The following is a 17,548-nucleotide window of genomic DNA, read 5'->3' on the forward strand; positions in this document are numbered from 1 at the left end:
CCTCTCACAGATAACTGGAACATGCACAGCAAGGCCTTTCAAACACTCTCCTCTGACTCTGGTCCTTTCTTGGTGAGACTTGGTGCAGGATTCTTCTCAGATCCCTTAATTCCTCCCATCTCGCAGCCCCCTCAGCCACAGCATTATCTTTTCCTTCTTCTCCTTTTTATTAAATGTTTTTACTACCAGACAGATTGTTATGTCCATGTGATCAGCACTTTTACTGCCAATATTATTGCATTTTTTATGCAGGGGCTACTGTGTTTACTTCACAGTGGGAAACGCAAGTCTCATTTGACAGCTTTCTCCTCAGGAAAGCCCTTCATGTGTCACTGGATGAATGAACAATGCTGCTGCTTTACAAAGGAAAGCTAGGATAATTCAACACTTCCCCATCTTTAGTAAAGCACTTGGTGTTTTCATGTGTTGTAATTGTAGTGGTTAAAACTGTAGACAATGGCAAATGGTGAGCAATTCATATATTTACCAAATGCAAGTATGGCTTATCCACAAGGTATCCTGCTAGCAGTGTAAAAGCAGACTTTAGTGTTGCTTAATAAACGACTGTTCTGTTAATAACTGAATGTTTTATGACAAGATGACCTGCTTAGTGGATAAGGGAAAGGCTGTGGATGTTGTTTACCTGGACTTCAGTAAAGCCTTTGACAACATGTCCCACAGCATTCTCCTGAAGAAACTGGCTGCTCATGGCTTGGACGGGCTTATTCTTTGCTGGGTGAAAAACTGGCTGGATGGCCAGGCCCAAAGAGTTGTGGTGAATGGAGTTAAATCCAGTTGGTGGCCAGTCATGAGTGGTGTTCCCCAGGGCTCAGTTTTGGGGCCAGTTCTGTTTACTATCTTTATCAATGATCTGGATGAGGGCATCGAGTGTACTCTCAGCAAGTTTGCAGATGACACCAAGCTGGGTGGGAGGGTTGTTCTGCTTGAGGGTAGGAAGGCTCTACAGAGGGATCTGGACAGGCTGGATCGATGGGCTGAGGCCAGTTGTATGAGGTTCAACAAGGCCAAGTACCAGGTCCTGCACTTGGGTCACAACGACCCCATGAAGCGCTACAGGCTTGGGGAAGAGGGGCTGGAAAGCTGCCCAGCAGAGAAAGACCTGGGGGTGCTGGTTGACAGCCGGCTGAATATGAGCCAGCAGTGTGCCCAGGTGGCCAAGAAGGCCAATAGCATCCTGGCCTGTATCAGCAATACTGTGGCCAGCAGGACTTGGGAACTAACAAGTGATAGGACAAGAGGAAAGAGCCTCAAGTTGCACCAGGGGAGGTTTAGATTGGATATTAGGAAAAATTTCTTCACTCAAAGGTTTGTCAAGCATTGGAACAGGCTACCCACAGAAGTGGTTGAGTCACCAATCCTGGAGATATTTAAAAGACGTGAAGATGTGGTGCTTAGGGACATGGTTTAGTGGTGGACTTGGCAGTGTTAGGTTTATGGTTGGACTTGATGATCTTAAAGGTCTTTTCCAACCTAAATGATTCTAAATACCCTCTTGTGGCTAATTCATCAATTTAGGGTGATGTTGTCTCGGCATAGAGAGAAATAAAGAATCACGAAGCACTTCATTAGAGAAAGTAAATTTAAATTCGCTCTGCCATGTATGAGGAATCAAGCATATAAGGTGCTCAGAATGAAATGGAGCAGTTGTCATTTTAACTGTAAGATATATATTTGAGTTGTACCAGGGGAGTTACGAGAAAAATAAAACTATGCACAACCTAGGCAAAAAATAAAAGCCCAGGAAGCTAGATGGACATGTCCTACAGCAGGCAAGGGTTTTGTCCCCATCCATCTGCCTCCCCTTTGACATTAATAACAGAGCTAGTGAAGCCTGATTTCACAAATTTTTGGCCTTAGGCTTGAACTGCAATAGCCCCTGCTCCCTCCTGTTCCCCTTATACCTCCCTACCCTGCTGAAAAAAAAAGGATGAAGCATGTATAGACACAGTATTTACCATTTGACTTAAAATCAAAGCACTTTTAACTAAAGATCAGGGAAAGGGGGAGAGGAATGGAGCAATGTGTGGTGTTACTGTTAGTAGCTGGAGCGCTTTCTGCGTATGTCAATTCTAAGCTAAGCTTAATCCTCTCGTGTTCTTGCTGCTAGCCTCCTTTATTTCAAATTCTTCTTGAATGTTGCTGAAATCCATGGGAAAATTCCTGTTCATTTCCAGGTGTTGACTGTATTTATTTTCCTGTGTCATGGTATTTAAGTACTAGAGTCTAAATTTTCTAAAATATACTCTTCTTCATGATGCCTAGATCTTGTTTCATTTCCTATTTTATCTAGGTATATAGAACACTTAAGAAAGAAGAGTACAGATAACGATGGTATTGCTTACAGATAGGAATGGAGTAAAATCCTATTTGGATTGATCTTCTTAATACAGTTAAGGAATGCAGCTTTTGTCTACAATGGAAACATGGTGAGTTTTGGTGTTTGGGTTTTTTTAGACTTGCAGAACTCACGGATTAAACCAGCATTTACCACAGTAAATGGTAAGTAATTGATGGAGACTAATTGCAGTATCTCATAAACAATGACTGTTGTTAAATGTTGATCTTTATTGCTTGATTTTTGAATAGCACTGCAGAACTCTCTGAGATATTACTTTTTATGATAAGACAAACTTCACTGTTTCCTAAATTCTTGACTGCATACTGCCTCATAGCTCTGCATTAGGGCTTCAGGTATTGCCCAGCTCTTATTATCATGGTGTACAAGAGTTGTACTGCAAAGTGAGCAGAACTTCACAAAATTGTTGAAACCTTCAAGTTTCTCATTACGCATTAGATTGAAGTAAGTGTTGTGCTAAAGTATTTGTGTCACGTTGATATGGTTGGATACATAGCTATGAGGCTGCCGCACAGCAACAAAGTGTATTATCTTTACATTATGAGACCACTGTAATTTTTGCACGTTTTACTCAAAATATGAAAATAAACTATAGTGGAAGGTCTTCAGTAGAGCTTTGTTCTCAGCTAGCATTTTTTTCAGTCATTTTGTGTCTTTCCCAAATGTTCTAAACTGTATTCCATTTCCTGTCAAATGTAATTAAAAAAAAAAAAACAAACCCAAACTTCACACTAATTAGCTAATTAGGGGCCATAAAATGTTCTTTCTGTCCCTCTCTATTTTTATTCTTGTTTATTTCTGAAGTGTGAATGGGGTGGAAAATCCATCCACTAAAGGGAGATGGAGATAATTGAACTCTTTTCATACAGTCCCAGGTAGAAATCAAATCCAAGACCCAGAGGTGAAAGGTGAGCTCTGTAACTACTATACCAAACTATTCTTGGTAATTATCAGCATGAGCATAATTATTAACATTTCAATTATACTCATAGTATTACATCTCTCCAAGGGGTTTAACTCCACTGATTTTCAACTTGTCTTGTTTTTTGGTAGACATCCAGTTGGAACAAAGTTGCTGGATAATATTTTTGACACAAAAGGGTAACATACTTTTCAGAATACGTGATCTATATGTTTTGTCCTCAATGACACTTGTGTGCTTCCAGATTTTGATTGCTTGGTAACACTACTTGGCATAGTGAGGTATCTATTTCAGCAGATTTAAATAAATTATTACACAAGAAATAAAAAACTGCATCCAGACTCTTCTCTCTTAAAATCTAAAATTTGAAATTGCGACCTAGATTAGAATACTGCATCCTTTGATTTTAAAATAATATTCACTCTTTGTCTGCTGTCTACTAACTTTTTTGTATGTATCTTAAAATTTACTTAGCCAATGTATGAAGCCAAATAATTTATCTATTTTAAAATCTTTTGTGTTTATGTATCTTGTTAACTGTTTCTGAGTATTCAAACCTAAAATGCTTGATAAAATAAGGATTTATGCTTGGTGGGAACCACATGAGATATTTCTGTGCCTTTATTAATTCTGTATAATCATCTTTAGTGCTTGTACATTATGGTTGAGTTCTAGTTACTTGGTGTTTGAGCATCTCCAAGTAAAGGTGCCATATTATTCTGTATTTATAGGAGTGGTACTTTCAGAAAATGCTCACGAGAGAGACCAGCCTATCTGGGGGAGGAATGGAGACTTCAGCTTGAAGCCAGTATGACGACAAAAGTGACTACATCCTAAAGATGTGTGAACTCAGCACAAAAAAACCAAAACAATGTTCAGCAGCAGCAAAGGTAGTATCCTATATTCCTGTTCCTCATCCCATGGGCATGAAAGAGACCTTGTTTAACAACTGTAAAATCCTTAAATCTTCATAGGAAAATGGCAAACTTCCAACAGGGCTGGAAGAAAGAAGACTACAGTAAACCTGGGAGAGTATTAAAAAAAGGTATCACTCGCACTAGATGATCCTTGTAGGTCCCTTCCAACTGAAATATTCAATTCTATTCTAAAAATATTCTAGTCTATTTTTTTTTCCTGTTCTTGTGTTCTTTCATGGGCACCAGCTTTTAGCCACAGGATGCTGCATTAGATGAACCTTTGGACTGATATTGTATGGCCATTCTAATATTTTTCTGTAAGAACTATAATTTTGACAGTTCTAAGCTAAGGCTGCAACATGGCCTGAGAATATCTGCTATACCAGCAGGTGACAGGATTTATGTGTAATCAAGAATCTAGAGAAAAAAAATAGATGGGTATGTTGCCAGCTTGCACAAATTGTTGATTCATGATTAGCACATTTTAAAGGGTGGACCAATTCATTGCACTTTTGTAATGAGCAAGATGTAGGAACCTAATGGGAAGGCTCCAAGATCAAACACAAACTCTACCCGGTGTTGTAGATATGTGCATTGCTAGTACAACCATAGCAGAGAAACGGAAAACAAATCACCATGAGTACAAGGGAAGCTTACTGATGCATGCAAAAACATGCAATAGCTTTGGAGGTCCCTCCATGCATCCCCCATCCAAAAGCAGGATGTCTTTGGATACTATAAAAATAAAATTGTACTTTTATGAAAAGAAATCTTTGTCAAAAGGCAAGGAGTGAGAAAAAGCACTACACTGAGTAGTACAGTAGTGACTTAAGCTATTTTGCACATATTAGTGCCATGCAAAAATTCAAAACCAACCGTATGGTGCAGCTCCGAACAGGAAAATGAAGGCCAACAGATAAGCTGGGTATCTATAAACATAAAAGGCTACAATGATGTCATCAGGTCTTTGGAAGAAAAGCAATCAAAACCAACACAATTGCAGTTGTACAACAGAGTGATAAAATATCACCAGGAGAAATGTAAACTACATTTACAATGCCAGATAAAATTTTCAGCCTGAAATGATCAGATAAGTATCAGAACTCGAAAGAATTTATGATTTTAACCAAATGACTTTGTATAACAAACAATGAAACACAAGCCAAAACCATATGCAAAAATGATTAGGTACTGTGGCTGTCCTCCAGCCATTAATATAAAATTGCCAAGATGTAGTTAAGAGACAGAAACGTTTTCTCAGTACATTACACCTAGAAAAACACTGAGCACTTCCACGAAGTAAAACTCTCTGCTAGTTTTACTAGCAAAAATGAATGGAAAAAAACTAGTGAAAATGAATGGAACAATTATGTAAATTGAAAATGACTGCTTAACTGGCCATGTGATATCGCCAGCATGTTTGGTTAACAGTGTCTTGCCAAAGTCCAGCTCTGCCACATAAACACTGGCAATGGGCTGATGGGCTGGTTCTCATCCTCTATGCAAGTAAAAAAAAAAAATTTCCTTTACAACAAATGACTCTGGCACCAGTTTGTCATGTTGTCTGTCCCTCTGCTTTGTCAAAGCTTCCCAGCCTTGCAGCTGAGATGCTCCAAATCCCAGGTGCTGCAGCTGACATGTGAACATGTCCTGTGTCCTTCACTATCTCCATTGTGTGAGCAGTAACTTCCTACATAAACTGGAGGTTGCACATATGTTTATAGTAAACTTGTGATTACACATCTGTTTATAATAAAGGTCATCCTCTGCCTTGGAAAGTCCTCCTTTTGAATGAAAGCAAGAGTCTCTGATATGTTTAGATCAACACTTTTGGTTTGTGTTTGGTGTACTCAGGTCTGGGGGCTGACCCTGGATCTGGAAATGGGGACATCTGATTTGTGAGATATGGTGGTATGTTGGTACGAGGAAGCTCTGAATATACCATGAAGGCCTCCTTCCTGGACACACACCAAGGTGAAATGAATCCAGAGTCCTGGACAACAAGTAGAGAACATTTGGGCTGCTCTGCATCCACTGCCTGCATGTACACAGTGCCATAAACCAGAGGACACTGCAAGCAACAAGGAAAAGGAGAGACAAAGGTCAGAGAGATAAATGTCAACAGCCACAACAGAGACGGATGCTGTGGGGCTGGTTGTAGTGCAGAAAATAATCTTATTTTTCCAATGGGAGTTGAAACTGATAGTTGCAGTGTTCTTGGATGTTGCTGAGTAGGGACTAAGCCAGAACATGCTACTTTACCTTATATTACAGATGCAGATGCTAAAGAAATACCTTGTGAATGAAATGAAGCCATTTTTGTGTCCCACCAGCAAACAGGTGATTCACGGTGATTCAACATTCAAGCGATAAATCCATTTCCAAAACCCAGTAATTGTTACTACAGGCACATCTCCAAAGAATTAAGAGATTTTTCACTCAGCTATAAATACGTTATTTGCCAGCTGAGTAAGCTTTGTAACAAAGGAAGGCAGTAAAGGCCACAGATAAATTCAGTACTTAACAGTGTAGTTAAAAAAAAAAACCTGAGAGCGCCTTTTCTTCCTCCCCAAAACCCAACCAACCAACACTGTCTTGTCTCAGATAAAACTCACCTGGTGTTAGCCAGAAATACTTCTGAATGCATTTTGCAGGATATGATCTTCATGTTTATTAGTACAAGATAGCTGATGTCACATTTTCCTGGCCTCTCTACCATTTTAGCAAACTAGGTGAGCATTTATTGAAAAACATTAAGATGATAACTTGTAACAATAATTAAAAAAATAAGTTAAGGAAAAGTTGTGTGAGTAACCGCGAAGGATTAGCAAGTCTGTGAGAATGGATTTAGAATATTTTATATGGACAAATGGATATTAACAGATGCAAAGCTGTTGAGCTGTTGTGTCTGCCAAAAACACAGGGTAACTCACAGAAGAGTTCCTGATCATTGCAACAGAAAATTGGAGTCTGGAGCAAAGTAATTATATATTTGTTTCTGTAAGTTTAAGAAAGATATGTGCTAGCCCTAATTTCCCTGAAATAGCTTTATTAGAAAATACTGCAGCTAGGGAAGTGATTATGTACCTCAAATCTATTGTCCCTTGTCATCTATAAGTCTGTTACCTGCTAGCAAGTCACTGTTATGGGCAGGAAGTCACACAGTTGGCAGAGCTGTGCAGTCTCAGATAGGTATTTGGAGTTCCTGACTGTTCTCAGCCTAGCTACCTACCCAGGGAAAATGGTGTACAAAATTGTATTTAATATAGTGGCAGCCACAGATTGCCTACTGTGTTTACGTCTGATTAAATTATGGCACGTTACCACTACATCATCAGTGGGTTAATTCTGAACTTGGTGGTAATGGGAGACATGAGCTGCAGAACCATTTGATGGTGACTTTGCCATGAAATTTGGGCATATATACATTGTACGAGCTCATGTTTATGGCTGTAGCCCTCTTTTCCCTCTTCCCAGTGAATGCATGCTCACTCCTTGAGCCACCATCCACGTGTGAGTGTAATGCTGCATGTCTCTGTTGTGCCCACGCCTGGGAGGATGTTGTAGAGTTGCTTACTCCAGATGGAGAAGCTGTGCTGTCCCCAAAACCAACTAATGAGATGAAAGGTAGAAAGGATCTGCTTTTTTGCCAGAGAAGGCCTCAGGTAAATCATAATGATAGCTGCCTGAAACATTGGAACCAGAGCAAAGGGACTGACCATCTCTTGATAGTACTGATGTATGATGGAGAGGGTTTGAGCATCGGGTGTCCACACAAGGCACCACACAAGGCACTTAAAAGACCATCCTGAAATTTGTTAAGAAATTCAGTTGACAGTATAGGTGGCTTATAGTTATTTGTATCATGTTCATATATTTTTCTCTAAATGCTTTGGTTTGGTTCATGAGGGAAGTTGTGACACTGGGAACTTAACTTCAATGACCACAGTTATTGGGGGTAAATGGTGCTGTGGAAATCTGTTTAGTTACAGCTCACTAGAAAAAGTCAAAGAATAAATCAGCTCTTTTGCAAGAACTGTACTAATAGACATGACTAAGTAGCACAGAAGAAGTTGGAGATGAGCTGTTACGTGGCCTTAAGTCACGAGCAGGATTTTGGATTTTAACGAAGGGTCAGAGGGAGGGAGTGAATGGCACAGGAGGAATGTTGTCTTAGCTGCTTGCAGTTGGGCAGCACGTAGAGGGGGGAGCTGAGAGTAAGACATGCTAGGAGGGAAGTTGCTTTATTAGAGAAAAACAAAATCATGAAATGGGGCTGTAATGATAACAGGAACACTGGTCTTGTTTTCTTTATATAGAGTGTGGAAATAGATGAAGTGTGAATAAGGTCAGTGTTGAATGTATTGCCTTGAGTGAGAATCTGATGAAAATGAGGAGTCTCATTCCAGGAACATGCAGTATAATTGAAGTACAGATGCTTTTACAGTGTGCAAAATGGTGAATCTCTCAATCCTCCATAATCATACTTCTGACCTTAAGTTATGTATATGCATAGGCAAGCGTATGTGTACAAATGTGCATGCACAGTAGGGATGTGCATCGTCATAACTACTTGTTACCACGCAAAAATTGTCACCTGATCATTTTGCACAATAGGGATCTCCTGTGTCAACAGTAGCTCCTACGGATCTGATTGAGTCAGCAGGTTCTGCCTGTACTGCTCCTGAGGTGTGATGACAGCCCCTGCCAGCAGAGCACCCCAGTGCCATTGCTTCTTACGCCCTCTCTTGTATCTGACCCTGGAATGTTCGGTTTTGAAAGGACACTGTTTTCTGCCGCACCTGAGAAACTGGGATTGTACTACTTATATACTCCAGCTTTTCTACAAATCCATTTTTGCTTTTAGAATGGTTTGTTTCCTAACTCTTTTTTTGTCTAACGGTTACAAGTGTGGTGCTAGTATCTAATCGAGGATGCAGAGCTACATCACTCCACTCCACTGTACCGAGCAAAATCAGTTCCCAATGTAGCTGAGCATTTGGAAACCTGAAAAACCATACTTTCCCTACCATACCACAAACTATTTCCAATAGTCTGTCAAAAAACCCCAAACACCCAAACAAAAAAAAGCCAAATAAAAGAAATAGGGTCATAGACATACCTGACATAAGATTGTGTAATTCCACTGCCTTAAGTCAAGCATATTTTAAAGCATATGATGATCTCGTGCTCGGACTCATAGCCTGAGCATGTAAGGACACCTCCCTTAATGAGGCAAACTGCAGTGTTTTCAGTGGGTTTTGCACAGGTGGTAGCTCTACAAATCTGCCTGTTGGTAGCAGCTGATGTAAAGAAGATCAATATTTGCTTTGGGTCTTCAATGCCTTAATTTAAAACCACCCACCCACCTAGCTGGTATGTCCTCTGATCTGTCAATTTTTAGTACATATTTTGATTACATTATGTCATTTTTCCTGCTCAGAAAAAAATAGCGCAGGGAACTTTTAGAATGCATGTGCTGATGTTAGCTAGACACACAGGTATGTCTGTACCTGCTGCTCTAGATGGTTTGGCTATATGTCCATGTGCAACATGGACCTTGACAGCACTTATGTGTTTTTGTGTTATATTTGATCATGAAGCAGTAATATATTAAGGAATGACAACAAGGGATTTACCTGTATAAACAAAAGGATGAAAACAGTATCGCTGGATGACTGGAGAAACATACAGAGATACCTGGAGCTCTCTGCTTTTCCCATTGACATTGACAGAGAAGGTGGTATTCTGGGGATTTGTTCTTAACCACAAAACTGTAGAAAGGGTCACTAGACTTGTCATATGATTATTATACTGGATAAGACTATACAGCTAAATTCAATAAGTAATAGTAATCTTCAATTTTTTTCTAGTTTCAACTAATTCTTCTGTACAAATAGGTATTTAAATAACATAGGCCATAAAAGCAGCAGCAACCAGCCAGAGTGTATGTGTATAGCAACTCTCTAATATAAATTAGTGCCTTTTAAAAATCACTATAAACTCTGTTTTCTGTAATTATAACAAACCCTAGAGTTTTACCCATGTAAGAGTAATTTTTTAGTGTCTTCACCATTATTTTCCTTTTGATTTATTTAACTACATCTAACTTGAGCGAACAATGTTAAGTGGGGAAACAGATGTGGTTAAATAGCCTATAATTATGCCTTTAGTCATCTGTTACCATCACAAGGCTCCTCCTGCTACTATGACCAGGAAAAGTGACCTAACTGATTTCACCAGCAGCTTTGCCAGTCCCTGATGCAGAATAGATGGCCTTATTAAGCAATCAGAAAAAAAAAATAAATAAAAATCAACCATTACAGTGGAATAGTAATCAGCAGTGTTTATACTAGCCCCACAATGCACAATCAGAACCATGAATTCTGCTAATTGGGTACCTTCTGCATCCAGAGGTGCCTGCAATAGGAAACAAAAGGGACTTGAAAATTAGTGTTTGTAGCAATTAGTTTCTGTCTAAAGGCTTAGCCCAGTCCATGGAAGCCATGATTCAAACAGGGATTATTATAGTAACTATGGTATTTAAATGTCCTCTGTGATTATTCAGCATCAAATTTAGCATAGCAAGACTAATTTGGATTTACTCTTTAAGACTAATTTGGATTTACTCTTTAAAGTATGATTGTTGGGAATTTTTAAAGTCCCAAACTGCAAGCCATTTATTTTATGCTTTTTTATATCTCCCACATCAGTTGTTTTCTTTTAAAGATTATGAGCCCATTTCAGACTAACTGTAGAGGTGATTAAACGTGTTTGCTATTGAATAGCTGAGATTTAACTAATGGCATATTGGAGAGTGTTGGAGTATTATTTTTCACAGAATGATCTGTGCTATATTGGCATGTTGAGGGATTTCATACTTCATATAAATGTAAAGACTGCAAGTTTATTGTTTATAAACACAGCTACAAATTCACACCAGTGAGCAGTGGTATACAAACATTTAAGAAGAGAAATTTAGGTATGCAATTTTCTGAGTAAACTGTTAGTGCATTTACAGATGGGTCTTGGTGAAAGCTCAGTGGATTATATTAAATGGGTTACAAAAAGCCTTTTGCCCTTTTCTTTCCTTTGAATCTTTAGCATTTCTGACGTAATAATCTGATAGACAAATCTCCGTGCTTCAGTCCTTACCATTATAGACTCCCTGCTGTAGGTGCTTAAAGGACAAATTAACAGTAGTACAATTCAAGTAACCTCTTCACCTTTTCTATCAAAGCATCAGCTGCATGTTCTTGCTTTGCTAAAGCTCTCCATACGGTTACAGCAGGACTGTGACAATAGCATACAAAAAAAGCTTAGAATTCAGGAAAAAAACCTCAGGAAAAAATAGGAAAAGGGAGGCAAAAAGTCTTTAAGTCAACCCTCAGTCTTAGCTCTGCTCTTTAAAGGTTACACTGAATTACGGAAATGTATCATCTGCAATTTATTAATAAGTTGCCATCCTCATTAGTTAACTGCTGTTTAATCCGTATGTGATTAACTGTGTGACCTTAAAAAGATTGTTATTAATACAAAACATTACATTATGAAACCATTAAGTTATAGGAAAATATTGGTACTTTGAAGACAATCAGAATGATAAGTGTGATAGTTTTTAGAGATACTGTACCAACATTTCCACTGACTGATTGCATTACATATTGATATTAGCAAGTATCAGTATGTAGTGCAATCAGTCAGTGGAAAATGAGTGAAATGTGAACTAATGAGAGCTAATTGTCTCATATAATAGCAAGGACACAGAATTCTATCAATTAAATTAGTCTGAGTTGAAACAACTATCAGCGTAATAATGTTGATAATATCAACCAAATTAGGTGTAATGAAATAAATGATATGCTAAAGATCAAGGATACCCATTGGCTTCGACCCCCACCTCCTGCTAACTAGTGAGAGCGCCTCATGACTTTGGGCTCAGGTTGCTCCAAGTTCTGCCTAACGCACAGCCTGAAACATGCTGTTCTGTACTCAGGGCACAGGTACAGAGGGCTTTTCTTTAAATTCTCATAATTTGCATCTGGCAAATGGGGGAAGCCTTCTGGGAGGGTGAGGCAGTGAACAACAAAGTATTGATATGCCATTAAAGACTATTGCTAGCTTTGGCACAGCTGCTGGTGAAACGAGGAGATGTGGTGGGTGAGAAATGCTGGCTTGAGCACACGAGGTGTTGAGGCTTTTGTTTTTTCCTTTGGGAACTACTACAACTGAACATCGGTACTGCATCATCAGTAATGATCTCATGGTGCTCAGCACTGTTTTCTCTCTCTTTGCTTAGTCCCATTCCATCCAGTTGCTGTTGGGCAAAGCTTCCAAAGCTGTTCCAAAGTTGTTCACAAACAGGTCCCAAACCCTAAATCCACATGGGGACTGAATGGTGAGGGCTAGGTTTTCAGAGATGCTGAGCATACAGCAGCTCCCACTGAGGCTGAGGAAAGTGCTGGCATCATCAGGCTTTCAGCCTTGGTATTTAGGAGTTCAAATGGACCTAGAAGCCTAACTTCACTACCTTCTTAGGTTTCAGCCTCTGAAACTTCTGCTTGCACTGTGTATTGCTCTGTTTCACCTCCTCACTGTCAGTCTTTCTAATTCTGTGATCACTATGACCAAGAGATGCCCATTAAAAGACCAAGGAAATCTATCAGTCACTCCTGTAACAGGGCATGAGATTATTAACAATATGAATTCTCAAAATGAATAGAGAACATTGATCTGGGTTTATGAAATGAGGCAGAAAAGCATTTAATTGATTTTAACAGTCCTAATCACTTGATCACTGCAAATCCCTCCTCAGTTAGCACCCTAGAAATGTAACCTGATTAAATAAAAAACAACCAAGGCCAGGAATGGAATGTTCAATGGACAGTGACGTTTTTGAATTTAAGATAAAGACTAGACCATCAGGTTTTGGCTTACATAAAATTAATTTCAAATTGTTAAGCAGAGTCACAGCTGCTGGAATTTCTCAGAAACATGTGAAACAACTTGATGTCCAGACAGAGTGTGAGCACTGTGAAGGGTTAAAAGGTGAAAAAACGAAATTAACTTTGTGATGCATTGAAAAATTATCTGTAAAGCCCACTTTCTGCTGCAAAGCTCTTGGACCATGCTGTCATGCCAGTATTTGAGCTGGTGAGATATGGTAAAAAGTAACTCGCACATAGAGAGCAAATACAGGACAGGGACCATAGAAGCAAGCGGGCTGATAAACTCAAAGGTTGGCAAAATAAGAGAGAGCAAATGCATGCAACTTGTGAAGCAAAGAGAGGAGAAATAATGATAAAAAGGTTTGTGTGGCCAGACTTACCACAGCCTTTTTTCTGGCTGAATATAGTAAAAGTTGATAGCTGGTACTGATGCAGTGTTCACTTTGCCAACCTACATTCCTCCCTAGAGCTACTCACAGTCTAGGACGGCAGAAACACAGAATAAAGCCAGGGTCACACAGGCCATCAGTTCTACCAGGGATGTGATGCATGCTAATTTGAAAGTGCAGCTTGGGAAAGCACTGTAGAGAATGCCCCAGCAAAACTGCAAAATTTGACTGACGACTGTCATATTCATCTTGTTGAAAATCTGCAACTGTGTATGAATGTTTAAAAATTAGCCATAGAACTGGGTGAAGGAAATTTTTCTATCCATTTCAAAGAAAGTGGACATGAGTGTTACAATTGAGCCATCTCACTAATATCCCTTTCAAGTAAAATTCATCTCCTTGTATTACAGGATCACAGAACCAAATGATAGAAATATCACCATGCTACAGAAAGCTTGTGTCAGAGAAGGGTTAGACACCTAATCCATCCACAGTGCTGAAACCACACTACTGAAAAAACATGATCACCCACTAACTGCATATTTTATTTATTATTTAGAAAGCATTTGACACCCTTCTACCTCAAAGACTTAGGAGGATGCTGACAGATGTCGAGATTCAACAGCGTATCAATGAACGCACCACAGAGCTCTGCTGTCAGTATCAAATCACATTGTGAAGAACAACAGGTGCGAATGAATGGTTTCCATTGGGCTGGGCACAAAAAAAATGCCATTTCAACAGGAATATTGAATTTATTTTGAAACTGCCGTGAAAGGATTTTGACACATGGAAGGAGCAGAAGTTTCCATTGCTGGGACTGTCCTAACTGATCTCTGATACACTAACAGCATGATGCCCTGTACCACAGTGACTGATACAATACAGTCAATTCTGGAGGAGAGAACAGGCAACTAACCAGGGACATGAACTGCCCTGAATATGTTGAAAAGAACAAGCACATACACTGACATAAGTCATAAAGATAAAATGCTTTTTGGTAGTAGAAATACGGTTAGAGAAAAAGGGACTCTGTCAAAAACTAGCTAACAATCTTACTTAAATTTTGTATGGATGGAAAAAAATTCAGGAAGGCACTTACAGAAGCACTAAGGGTGGAATAACAAAGGGAAGGCTAGCCAACATGAAGATCAGATAGATGATGGATTGACTGGTGAGGCCACAAAGATACCAGTCTGACTAGAGAAGCACCTGGAAACTGCTATGACATCATCACAGGTCATGCATGAAAACGCAGATGTACTTACTGAAGTTATAATAATCAAGGAGTGAATAAATTTGTTAGCTAATTCTCTTAATACATAAGGATAAATGAAATATGTAATGTAGAGTCTTACATGTGATTACCAATGGTTATTTTTAGTGGGCCTTCCAGTTCCTTATTGTTCCTTCCACTTTTCATTTAGCAAGACTATTATCTCACCCATTTTTTAGTTGCCATTAATTTCATCCCCCTCATCTGTTAATGGACTTTCTTTCTCTTTCGTATTTCCTTCCCCAGCCATAAAAGCCTTTTTAATCCTCCCAAGCCCCTTTTTATTCATTCTGGGCTTGATTATAATGCTACGCTGTGCCCTGGGTAAGTAGCTACGTTGCCCCAGGAGCAGGCCAGAGAATTAAGTAGGACTTGGAGCTCTGGTCTCTCCCTGTGCTCTGCTCCTGAAGGCAGGGCTGGGCTGTGGCTGTGTAACTTCCATTCTAACCAGTAACTCTGGCCGGCAAACCAGAGGGAAAAGCATTTTGCAGATACAGTGACTTCTTTCCCTGCTGATCTGCATGTAGGCGATGTGTCCTGCTCTCCATGCCAAACTTTTTGCTGCACCAGAGAGCAACATGCAGCAGGTAATGTAATACTTTGCTGTCTCTGTTAGTCTTGGCTTCAGTGTTTTAATTTTTCATAGCCTTGCGCTAGATGAGGAGGTCTCAATGCTGTGCTGGCCAGCATGCACACAGGTACTGTCAAAATGTCACAGTCAGGCAGCCTGGGTAGGGAAACAGCATCATGTCCTGGTGCATCATCAGTGGAGTTAACGTCTAGGACAGTTCACCTTTCTACTTTTTGACTCCCCATGTCAGCTTTCTCTAATTAAGTCTGGATGTTTTAGAGTGGTTTGCTAAGTAAATGGCCCTTCTAGGATTTTACTGCATGTGTGTGTGTGTACATGTCTGTCTGCCTACCTTTTAGTTACTTCTTTTCTCCCTTCCTCTCCTTCCTCCTCCACTGTAATTTTTCAGACTATTTTCTAAATCCAATCACACAGGAATAGAGAAACCAAAGATGTTAGGGACACAGGTGGTCAGGTAAGGAAAAATCCTATGAATGCCATCTCGGTGGATGAGATGTGAATCCACTGCTTGGTAAAGTTTTACTTCCCATATGGGTTCTCTGGTATCTAATCAAGGAAAATTTCTGCTTGAAGCATTTTCCATGGCTGGGTGACCGGTAAGGTCTTGTATATGTGCCTTCTCTAATGTCGAGTAAGCTCATGCTGTATGTTAACGTTAACTTGATCAAAAGAGCAGTCGGCCATGACACAAAAATCCATCAGCTTCATTAGTTTAGTTTCACTGTGTGCTAACAACCGCTTTCTTCTCCACTTCTTTTACATCTCTTTACAATCTCAGATATATCAGCAATACTTCACAAAGCCAGTGTTTAGGTTTCACTTCCCGCCCCCTCCCTCCCCCCCATTTTCTTTTTCACAGGAAGTATCTGTGGTACATACATTAATACAATCTTAATATTCACCTTTTTTGAGGGCTCCCTTGCTATCTTTAGTATGTTTGTTTCCATGAAATCAGATACCCTTTAATTTATGTATTATGTTTTGTTTTCAGATAGCTTCTGGTTGCTGTTTCTTTATTTTTCTCTAAGAATTAACATGGTTTCTTGTTCTGGGTAATAAAAGTTTGTAACTTGAGAACCTCCTTAATACACGTGTGATTGTATTTGTTATCCAGCAGAGAGATGGGAGGTCAGGATTTCTCCATAATGGTTTTTACAGGCTGGCGAAATAATTATCCTTCCTTGGCTCTGTGTGCTTTGTAGTCAGAGCTGTTCTTCCCTCCAGGTTTGCTCAGTGTGTGTCATTCCCCACGCTCAGTGGGGCAGGAGGGTTGCCATATGCGGCCAGTAGTCTACCTTGTATAAAATCCAGCCTGTTGCACTGTATTGCCATAAAAAACCTAAAGCATTGTCCACATAACTGCATGCAACTTGCAGGGGAAAACCAGTGGGACTAGTTAATCTGCAGAAGGAAAGAGGAGAAACTAGTTGGATATTTTCTCCATAGTTATCAACCAAAAATGATGGTATGGAAAGGTGTTGGAATATTTATGAAAATGTAAGATAAAAATCTGGATAATCTTTACTTGGCTCTTTCTACATTTTTGCCTTTAGCCTTCTGTCCTGAATACACTTGTGAAATAAACAGCAGTTATGACATCTGAACATGATGAATTCAATGACCTAAAAAATATGTTATTGTCCACAACTGTAACTGCTTTCAAGTAACTTTCACATTTGGCTGCTGCTATGTTTTATCACGTATATTGTGGCTCTTTTTTTTTCTCCCTTTGCTTTTGTATTGCTTTAAAAAGACAACAGAACATGCTGTGAGTTAATGTTTCACTTGTAAAAGGTTATGGATTAAGCTCAGCTGGTTTCTCAGGCTGACACAGGGTTCATGATTAGAAGAATGAAAACAAACATGAATTGAAAATGTCACTAACCTTTATTGGGCCCTGAAAATCCCTGAGCCTGCATGACAGGAGGCTTTCCTGTTTTCAACAGGATAAAGAAGATTGAAACAAAACAGCACGGATCTTGGCTATTTACATCTTTTAATGAATGCTCTTCACGTTTGGGTCCCTTTGTCAATCTCCTAGTTTTCAAGGGTTTAGCTGTGAAAAGTGCGGATGGTATCACATACTCTTATAAACCATGGAGTAGACATCTGTCTAGGATGCTTTTT

The sequence above is a fragment of the Harpia harpyja genome, chromosome 3 (genome assembly GCF_026419915.1).
Source record: "Harpia harpyja isolate bHarHar1 chromosome 3, bHarHar1 primary haplotype, whole genome shotgun sequence".
Lineage (NCBI taxonomy): Eukaryota > Metazoa > Chordata > Aves > Accipitriformes > Accipitridae > Harpia > Harpia harpyja.